Raw genomic sequence first — 11,552 nt, 5'->3', positions numbered from 1 at the left:
CAGAACGGCTCCACCACTCTATATTCTCACCAGCAGTGTATGAGGGTTCCTAACCCCCATCCCCACCAATACTTGGCATCATCCATCTTTCTCATTTTTCTTAGTCTACTGGGGATAAAGAGATACTTTATTGTTGCTCTAATCTTAATTCCTCTAATTACTGAGTTTAAGCGTACCTTTTCATGTTGTTAGCCTATTGTATTTCCTCTTTGAAATAACACCTGTTCATAATCTTGGCATTTTTCTATTAGGGCTCTTGTGTTTGTTTTGTTTTGTTTTCATTTGAAAAACAAACAAAACTCCTTACTTATTGTAGCTACTAGTTCCTTATCAGATTTAGACAAGCAAATTGTACCCATTATCAAACAAAAATTTTCCCCAGTATTTGTTCCTGTTATCTGTCATGGCAAAACAAACCACCCACAACCTTAGAAGCTTAAAACAAACCATTTTATTTGGCTCATGATTTTATGGGGCAGAAATTGGGAAGGGTACCACTGGGCAATTTATCTGATTTACATAACAACTAGGGCAGCTGGGGCTGGAGGATCCATTTTCAAAATGGCTTCTTCACTTAGTGTTCTTTGGCCTCTTCCTTGGTGCTCTTTTGCCTCTACACTTGATGTCGCATCCTCCAGGGCTTCTTCACTTGCCTTTGGGTTTCTCACGACATAGTGATTTCAGGGTGATTACATTTCTAACATAGTGGTCAGCTTCCAAAAGGCAGGAAACCAAACTTGTCTGGTGAAATAAGAGCAATACCTGGAACTGGAACTTCACTTCTACCACATAGTCTTGGTCAAAACAGTCGAAGGATCCACTCAGATTCAAGGAAGTGAAAAGACTCCACCTTCTGATGACAGAATGACATTGTCACAATAGAGAAGAATAGGTAAAACCGGGAGACACAGTTATGGCCACCTTTGGTAAACACAATCTGCCAAATTATTTATTGCCATTTTTATTTTTTCCTTTGTGAATTGCCCAGCCATGGCTGTGTCCTTCCATTTTTTTCTATTGATTTATAAAACTATAGTACATACCTCAAATCTTTTGCACGGATAAAAATTCTTTTTTCCAAGTTTTAATTTAGAATTCTTCTACCTCAAGTAGAAGAATATAATAAGAGTGTGTTTCATTTGCTTTATATGCTTCCTTTTAAAAATCTGTTAGGATGAAACAATTACAGAATCCTATGTGTCTAAAAAATTAATATGATATTATATATATAAAGCCATTTCTCAAATATTTTAAAATTAACTCCATTACATTACGAATTCAAATTCTATCAGAAAGTAATTATAGCAAATGGTACAGAAAAGCTAAAAATCACTGTCTTCATTTTAACCCTCTACTACAATGGGCCCTTTTCTCCCCTTATAAACTACATATAATCAATACCTTTGGTTAATAATTAAAAAAAAAAAAAGACACAAGTTGGCTACTCTTTTACTACAACTTTATTGAAAACATGGCTCTCCCTACCAAAAATGAATTCTCCTTAAAAACAATTTCAGGTCGGGTGCTCACGCCTGTGATCCCAGCATATTGGCAGGCTGAGGCAGGCGGAACGCCTGAGGTCTGAAGTTCGAGACCAGCCTGGCCAACATAGCGAAACCCCGTATCTACTAAAAATACAAAAATTAGCTAGGCATGGTGGTGGGCGCCTGTAATCCCAGCTACTTGGGAGGCTGAGGCAGGAGAATCACTTGAACCCAGGAGGTGGAGGTTGCAGTGAGCCAAGATCAATCACACCACTGCACTCCAACCTGGGCAACAGAGTGAGACTCTGTCTCAAAACAAAAAAACAAAAAAAAATTTCAAATCCAGACACATAAATTTATTTCCGAGTTAAGAAAACAAGAAAGTGGTTTACTAAATAAAAAAAATTTTTTTAGATTGGTAAACACATATAGAACTGCTTTATTCGATTCTTTTATGTGAATTCAAGGATTTCTCCTTATACTGTCCTAATAAAATTTTCACATTATATTTAGTGTTGGGCAAGAAGTGCTTTTCAGATTTCTTCTGAAACGGCCAAATCATGCATCTCTCTTCATTGTCTAAAGACTGTTAATAACAGAAAAAGAAGCTACAGCTATACATCCCTGGATTTTTTTGCAGGCCAAATTCTGGAACTTTGTGAATTTGGTTTAAGTAGCTAGCTCATTTTTTCCCAAAAAAGAAATTCAATATTTATAATATTTTAATTATAAAAATGAAATATGACAAGAATGACTTATTAAGATCATTTTATGAATAATTTAGGTGAAAATGGTTTTAAGTTGAAGCAAATAATTTGAAAACTAATCCAAAATAAACAAAAATGTCATTTAAATTCTGGAACCCCACAAAGGCACACTGAGAGAGAAAACTGAACAAAAAGAAAAATAAGGAAGGCAAAGGACAAAGCAAAATGATTATTTATGATTTTTTTTGAGGCTTTAAGATACAGAATCCTTTAACTGGTAGGACATATGCATATGATCTTGCTTTATTTCTAATGGAAATGAATATCTTTTAATCTACATTCAGCATTTTGAAGTAAGTGTTGGTTTGCTCTGTCCTACCCATAAAAATCATCCAATACTCTGACTTCAAAAACAAAGGGCCCAGCAGGGCAGAGATAATATATTCTGTCCTGGAAATACATGTAGGAAGAATCAAAAAATAAAATTCATCATTAATAAGCATAGAAGTTTTAAAAATACCACTCCTCTTTCTCTCAGAAACCTTACTATCCTGTCAGGGTGAGGGGTGAATATACATTCCATGTTTAAGAGTACTGGAATCTAAAACCAGACGTACCAAACTTAAGTGTACAAACTACAATCAACAATTCTTCTTTTTCAAATAATATTAATGAAAAATAAAGATCAAATTCGGAATGGGTGATTTTGTTGTTTTATATGCAGTTTTACCCTTACAAATGTTCACAAATGCAGAAATGCATTAATAAGAACTGCTTAGGGTCATGTGTGGTGGCTCATGCCTGTAATCTCAGCCCTTTGGGAGGCAGGAGGATCACTTGGGGCAAGAAGTTTGAGACCAGCCTGGACAACATAGTGAAAAACTGTCTCAAAAAAAAAAAAAAAAATTAGCAAGGTGTGGTGGAGCATGCCTGTAGTTCTAGCAACTCAGGAGGCTGAGGCAGGAGGATAGCTTGAGCCTGGGAGTTTGAGGTTATAGTAAGCTATGATCACACCACTGCACTCCAGCCTGGGTGACAGAGTAAGACCCTGTCTCCGAAAAAAATAAAGAACTGCTTACTTTCAGCAATGTGAATAGTTATATGCGGGAAAACAAGAGATTAGAAAGAACCTGAGTAAAGGCCCCAAACAGATACACTCTGTTCCCTTCTTGGAGTCTCCAAATTTTGGCTACTAAAGTGAAAATTATTTTGGTCATGTTCCAAATTCTATTATTTGGAAACAAGTTTCCATTTCTTTTTTGAATGAACACAAGAATTAAACGCTTTCATTTTATAACACCTTAGTCAAGAAAGTTACCCTTTGGTGTTATGCCTCATTGAAAACAGTTTCGTTGAAACTGTGCAAACCCTGGGTTTCAAAAAGACACCTTTTGACGTATCTATCCAATATGTGAACACAACCTTATGAATCATGTTCCAGAAAACATAAGTAGATTTTATCACATTTTTTTCTGAAACATCTACTGTTGCCTTTGTATATTACACAAAACATTTCACACCAGCATCAGAATTGGAGTGATAAGGATGGGAAATAGAGTATCAAATAAATGATTAAATACCAAAATTCTTGGACACAAAAACCTCACCACTTTGTAGAGAGATGTGACTACTGGCAAATGTCTGGAAGGGCTCTATGCAAATGCAGAGATGAGTTTACCTCTAAACTTAACAAAGTATGTACCTTTCCACTCTCAAAGTCCATTCAAAGCACCTTCTAATGAACTATTTGTTCTGTTTCTTTCCACTCTCAAAGTCCATTCAAAGCACCTTCTAATGAACTATTTGTTCTGTTTAACTCAAGCCAGAGGTAACTTGTCAATTAAAAATTCATGTATCTTCTTTCAAGGCAAATGGGCACTGTGGCTGTGGTTCATTCTAAATGATTCTACACACCTACAAAGTCTAGCCATCCGGTCTTCCTAAGATACAAAACCAATTCACCAGAACAACAGTATTTGACCACATCACCAAACAGTAACAAATATGGACAATACGGATCATTTAAAAATAAATTTCTCAATCTTTTTTATTCAATTGTCAAGTTAGTTAACATTCTAAGACACACTTAGGTCAGGTTAGAGGGAAGGAAATACTTTCCTGAGATCTGACTAGCAAACCAACAATATTAGCCTATCAATCCATACCTGAAATCAGTTTCAACAGAATCACATGTACATACCCAGCCAGCTTTGCTGCTTTCTCTACCATTACTATACATATATTTTTTGAGATGCAGTCTCACTCTGTTGCCCAGGTTGGAGGGGTGGAGTCCAGTGAAGTGATCTTGGCTCACTGCCGCCTCCACCTCCCAGGTTCAAGCGATTCTCCTGCCTCAGACTCCAGAGTAGCCGGACTACAGGCACCTGCCAGAACACCCAGCTAATTTTTTTTTTTTTTTTTTTTGAGACAGGGTCTCACTCTGTTGCCCAGGCTGGAGTGCAGTGGCACAATCTCCGTTCACTGATATCTCCACCTCCTGGGTTCAAGTGATTCTCCCACCTCAGCCTCCTGAGTAGCTGAGATTATAGGCGTACGCCACCACACCCAGCTAAGTTTTTTGTATTTTTAGTAGAGACGGGGTTTCACCATGTTGGCCAGGCTGGTCTCAAACTCCTGACCTCAAGTGATCCCCTGGCCTTGGCCTCCCAAACTGTTGGGATTACAGGCGTGAGCCACCATGCCCGGCCCCATTACTATATTCTAAGCAAACCCAGACAATAGGGGAGTTATAAAAACCTCATTCATCACAAGACATCAAAGGGCTTTTTAATGATATATGAAAGTGGTTTCTTTAGTTTTTATATGCACTAAAATACCAAGAGAAATGGAACACAATTTTTACTCTCTCTATAAATCATTTCTGTCACGTGGTGGCCCCTAAAACTAAAACTTGATAGCTGATTTCCAAAACCACTGTTGTACCTTATTTCAAATCTCCCACCTTACCAAACTTGAATGAAAAAATGTTTTAGATACCAGTTCTACTTGTGGGAAAAAGCTTTTAAATACTGCCTGAAAAATGGCTTTTCATGACCAGTTAGATTTCAAAACTTACAGACAACAACCATGGAAATAAGGCGGAATTTATGGAGCAGTACATTGTGGCAGAAACAATGAGGTCCAATTCGTGTAGACAGACAAAACAGGTACTGCCATGCTTGGCTATCTACTGTTATCCTGAGATTGTGATACACGAAATTACACATCAGTACATGGTGCTTCATTTAGCCTCAAGTGTTGAAACAGTACCCAATATCAAAGATCAGGGTCCCAACATGCAGAGAAACTCTGAACCAAGAGTAAGGTAACACAGCTCAAAGCAAACCTAATTTCCATAAATAAACTCAAACAACTTCACAGCACCAGGGAAGCCTGGGGGAGCTGGCTCCCTAGAACTAAAGGTACCTGCAACCCTGGTGCTCGTTTTAAATTCAGTTTTGCACACATATCTTTCTACAAGCAATTGCAAAGCTCCCAAGATTTAGGAACACATCCAAGTTAATAAGAAGGCATTTCACAAGTAGGAACTGCCTGACACTGGCTTTCAGCATTAGCAAACGAGGGGAAAGTTCACCACATGCAAGGGAAAGCCAACCACACGATCATGGACACGTTCATAACTCCTGCAACTGCTCACACCCCACACCAGACAGACAACACCCAGGACACTGCTGTACATCTTACAAAATTCCAGTTCTTGCTTAAATCCCACCAGACCCAAGAAAAAGAGCCCAGTCCAACCCCAAATAGGGCCATGAGTACCAACAGCCATATGGACAGAGCCAAATGCGCTAAGAACAGTGGTGAGTGCAAGCTACAAACCACAACACAGAAAGCACAACCCCACATGCCTAGGCGCCGGCCACCCAGATATTTCAAAGGCAGAATGCCAGACGACCAAGGTCCGGCCGGCTGGGAACCCTCATCGACCCTGCAGCCGCTACAGGCCCCTTGACCGCTATAACGACGGCAAATCCCAATGTTAACCCATCAGGCTGCTTGCCCACCTTCCAGGAACACAACTAACAGGCCCTTGGCAACCTGGGGGGCTGTTGGTGGCCTTCTAACGGGACCGACAGCCCCCCAAACCCTCCGAAAGGCAGAAAACCTCAACTCCCTGCCTCGGCGGCGGCCATCACGGCAAGAAAGTAGGCTTTTACGACAACTCCCACAATGCCCGCGGCCTACAACTCCCAGTGTGCACCGGGCGCCGCCGCGGTTAACCCTGTAGTGGCGCCGGGCTGGCGAGCCCTGCACCCTTTCCCCTCCCAACAGCCAATTGTTGCACCAACTTTCACCCTTTCAATCTGAAAGTAACTTCGGAAATTTTCTCAAACACCTATAGTTACGCTATCTAGCCGCCTTCCCTTATCACACAAACAACCTCAACTGCTCAGAAAATTATCCCTGACAGAGAAACATTTGTTAATCTCTAGAGCACTCCTCATAGTGTCAAATGCTTCCCTTTTGAAAAGGGGACACTTCAATTAATCTTCCCCTTCGACTTTATCATTTTCCAACATTTTTCTAAATTATTATACTCCAGAGATTCGTGTACTCAACACTATTAATTTAAAATCTGTTTTCTAAGTTCTGGGAAGCAACAAGAGAGAAAGACTATCCTATAACTGCCCACAATGTTCTACATCTCTCCATTTTATAAGACAAATTTCCTCCAATATATTGTCTCAAAAAAATTATGCGACTCCAAGTAAGTCCTAATAAGAAATATTAAATATGGGCAATATATTTTTTCAATTTGAAGTTAGTTTTTTTTAGGGGAAAACCTGGGTTGTGTCAATATACTTTGGTTTCCCTTTCACTCTCTTGATAGATAATCAGAAATATAATAATGTTGCTTTATTACTTTTTAATTTTAAAATGCCAACAAGCAACAAGTAAGGAAACATTTTAATAAAATTTGAAAAATAAACTAAGAGTTCATTCTTTCAGGAGACTGCACAATTACATATTTTATTCATAAATGAACTCCTTCAAAGTTTTTCTCATTTTAATTAAAAATAAGAGTTTAAAAACACATTTCTTTGAAATAGTTTGCCCATAATTTCAGTAAAGATTAACAATCACGTTTAAAGAACACTGTATCATCAATGTAAGTTCAATATCCTGTTTGTACATACAGTACAAACTGTAACATGCCCAGACGTATAACTGAGAGATAAAATAATTGTTTAGTATTTGATGCATGCACTAAGGCAACAACTAGAATTCTCCCAAATTATCTGCTATTTTTCTCACACCCAAATATAAAATGAAATGTACATAATGTCTGATTTTTCCACAGAAACAATTTGCCTTTTGAAAGGGCACTCAAAATGTATCATGAATTTCAAATCACAAAACTCAGAAATACTAATACACATGCAAAAACCTAAAGCCTTGTTGGAAAGATACGTATTTAGTAAGACTCTACAAAATTATATTTTAAATGTGCCCCTTACTATTACATTTAGCTTATTAGTACATTTTTTATCTAGTAAACTATGATGAGAAAATACTTCATTTACTTCTTCACTCCTGTACAATATGTAGTTTCCTAAACAATTAAGACAAATGCTATATACCAAGATATAAAAAATTATATATTCATATATATTTGGAATTTTAGTTTATTATACTACTTTAGCATCTGAACTCTTTAGTTAGTATTTTGCTAGGCAAAGCTCTGTATTTTTCTCCTCTTTTTTAATAGCTACCAGGTTATAACATTTTAAAGCGTATTTTATGTATTATTCTCCTGATGTTAAAATACATGATGATTCATAAGAAAGGCTCGAAAACAAGTCAGAAGTGAAACTGATCTCATATATTTATTACATGCTTACAACTCTCTTCTCAGTACTATAAGATTATATTTTCCATCAGGAGATTAGTCATTTTTTTTCTTTTAACGGTTCAAAATATAAGAGGTAAAAACTGATATATTAAAGGGCTTTACGTAAAAATTACATTAGAAATAATTTTATGATCTTTTCAGTTTACCCACATCATTCTTTTAAAAATAACTTAGAAGTTTAGTATATTTTAATTAAGTAATTTAAGTAGGTCTTAATCTATATACTTAATATTGATGTAAATGTCTTTATAAGAAGAAAATAAATGTATTCTAGAAATGAACTCTTCAAATTTATACCAAAAAATTTAGTATTTTCCCTCAAGTTTTTAGATTCTATTTCACCACATGAATTTTTAAAGTATATTTTTTTAAAACCCTAAACTTTATACTAAGATTTAAAAAATATTTATATGTAACAGTATTAATATGTTTAAAATTAGGAAACATTTTGTATACTTTTAAGAATATATATATGTTAATAGAAGACAAACATTGCAATCTATTTCTTTTCCCAAATGTGGCATTGGTGACAAAGCTAGAATGCGCAAATTTGCATATTTACAACAGATTCTATAATTTCTGAAACTACTTGTTTTATTCTTTTACTTTCATAAAATACTTCAAAGCATTTAAAATGTTTTTTTAGACAATTTAATTGCACTTGTAATCTGCTTTTAAAAATCTGATTTTCACGTATGTATTTTATACTGTTCATGGAAGTAAGCTGCACTAATAGAATTATTGCCAAAAATAGAATGAGTTGCAAATATTCTAATATGCTTAAAAAGTTAGTCTGTCTCCTTTTCTTATGTTATCAACGTAACACAATTACCAAACACTGAAAAGAGTTCACACACAAAGTACAGGTTCTTGCCTGATTAAACAAATTATTTATATTTACATTCTGACCCTACAAAAAAATATTTTCCCAGCATGTGAGTATATACCAAAGTTTAAGTTTGCCTGTTACTGCACAAATCTTAATTAACTTTAATTCACGGGCCTGCTTTTAAAACAATGACCAGTCTTTCAAATTTATCAAAATAGTTTATCACATTAGTTTACATCTGTGTTTAGGAATATTTTAGATGTCTGAAAATTCTCTTGTTTTTGATTTTGCTAAATATTTTTTAAAACTCTGTGCCAGAATCATAACTTTTATTTTAATTTGGTTATGTCTTAAATATTTTTAAAAGATGGATCATGGGAATCCTCTTATTCAGGCTATGAGAAAGTGCAAAAAAAAAGGGGTCTATCTCATTTTTTCCCCAACAAATTAATCTTTTTTAAATGAAAAATTTCTAACTACTTTTGCTTTATTTAAATTAAAAATCCTGCTTTCTATCATCTTCATGATGTTTTACATCAGTTAAGATAAGCAAAGTTTTAGTACATGATACTTCTTTCGTCTAATTGAAATGCTCTTTTCAACCCATGGATAAACAATAGAAAACGTTTCCTTACCTAAAGAAGAAAAGTTTCACATTTAAAAGAACATCCAAAAAAATCTTCAAATTTCTTCAGGAGATGAAATTTTTGCTATTTTCCTATAGAAATAAAAAAAAAAAAGTAAATGATTATGATTACTTCTGTTCTGTAAAAAATCATGATGGGCATATAGATATTTGTATTTTTGAGTCCTAATTTTATGTAGCAAGTCTGAAATATAATTAAATTAAATTAATGCTGCAATTAAAAACCCCATTTTGAATTTTATCACAGATAGTAGTTTCTGATATACTTAGTTTTTCTGCATTTTACCCTGCCACTGACATATTTTGGGGGTCTTATTTATGACTCAATAGTTTTAATACTTCAATATATTTAAATAATTAACTAGCCTTATCTATTTTAAAAATTTCCTAATACGTAACAATTCTTATTTTATATATAGTTTCTATAGTCTAAGCTTCAAATAAACATATGAAAGAAAAAAACCTAAACCCTAGAATTTCTAAGTTTCGAAAGGCCTTTCTGTCTTCAAATCAATTTTCTCGAACAGAGATATTTAAAACCCTACATACTCTAAGATGGAAATGCTGAATACTCAATTTAGGCTGAATTTTTAAAAACGATTATACTGCTTCTCCTTCTCCCTCTTTCTGCCCACAATTGTCTCTCCTTTTTAATGCAGGTTTACATTCATGAACTCACATGCCTCCTCTCCAAAGAAAAATTATTTTCTGCTTAGAAAATTTTACGATTTCTTACATATTCCCTTCATTCCCCATAAGGATCTACTACTTCAAACTCTAGAGGGGGGGAATGAGAATTAATTGTGCTGCTTTCCCCCCTCCCCACAGTGTTTTTCCTACACCAGTTTTCTAATTATTTCTTCTATGAATCCACCATTCCCCACTTTTTTTTTTAACAGACCAATAAAATGCCTAACATTCTTCTCCCCAGCATTTGCGGGCATATTCTGATTTTATTTTTGTTTTCATGTTTACTCACAGTTTAGTTAAGCTTATCTCTCCATACTCCAAACATAACCAACTTTCACTCCCTACTAGGTACTTGTGGACTTGCAATTTGCCAGACCCTGGCAATTTCTTGTTCTTCACCAGGGCATCCCGCTTAGGGTTCTCATACAGGTGAATAAAGTTGGAGAGCACAGCTGAGTGAGAACCACAAGAAAGAATGCCAACCGCAGACACCACCCCTCATTTCACGAAAAGTATCTTGCTCAGAACTGACCCTGGTGCTTCACAGCAACATAGAACGTATAAAATTCCTATGCACAGACACTAAAAAATTGCTTTCCCTTATGCCATTCTTGGCAACCTTTGGTTTCCTAAGCTAGTTTTTTTTTTCTTTTTCTCTTTTTTTTTCCCCCTGAAGGATGTGACTTTTGTGGTACAAGTTTGCAAGTACTAAGCAGGGGTTCCTTCTATGGATAGAAGAGATGTCAACTCACAAGCCCAAGCAATTTCTAGGGCAGAAGCAACAGGACCTACTGTCTCCACCCAGACTAAAGGCTTGAGTGCTCCCTCTCATTTTGCCTTGTCAAAATGAGGGATTGTAACTAGGCTGTGCCTCAGTTTCTTCATCTCTAACTTGATTCCATTACCCAGCACAACAAGCAGATACTGAAGTGGGAGCAGCCAAGGGAAGCAGAACCAAAAGGCAAAAAGAAGAAAGACCTAAACTAAGATAGTATTCAGCCCTCAGCTCTACTCATTTTCCTGAAGCCTTTCTCCCAGCAAGGCGGGCGGGCTGTGCTGTTAGGCAAGGTTGAAGCGTCCAATATGGAGAGCCTCTAATATCTCCACACCTTACAAAAGTGCAGATGAGAAATAAGTGCAATGTTTTCCTTTTTAAATTAAAAACAATGACAAACTCAAAGCCTCTTTCTGAAGTACTTAAAGATGTGGTAGGTAAATAATGCTTTTTATATAAAATAAAACACAAGTGGGTACATACAGAGCCATAAAAATCTTATCTTTGATTCACCCTCAGGGCTGTTGGCTTATTTTTCTCCAG

The 11,552-nt window shown here is 35.9% G+C and overlaps 1 long non-coding RNA gene across 1 annotated transcript; it reads right to left on the bottom strand.

The window, feature by feature from the left end:
* Positions 1–428: 428 nt before the first annotated feature.
* Positions 429–9,524, bottom strand: LOC107967071 (uncharacterized). Its single transcript, XR_002938465.3, has 2 exons — positions 6,220–9,524; positions 429–1,166 (listed from the first exon to the last, which is right to left on the bottom strand). It is a non-coding gene; the product is annotated as an uncharacterized LOC107967071 (long non-coding RNA).
* Positions 9,525–11,552: the final 2,028 nt, after the last annotated feature.

Source organism: Pan troglodytes, chromosome 9 (assembly GCF_028858775.2).
Source record: "Pan troglodytes isolate AG18354 chromosome 9, NHGRI_mPanTro3-v2.0_pri, whole genome shotgun sequence".
In the NCBI taxonomy this organism is placed as follows: Eukaryota; Metazoa; Chordata; class Mammalia; order Primates; family Hominidae; genus Pan; species Pan troglodytes.
The sequence above is the reverse complement of the archived record's forward strand: the minus strand, read 5'-3'. Positions and strand labels throughout refer to the sequence as shown.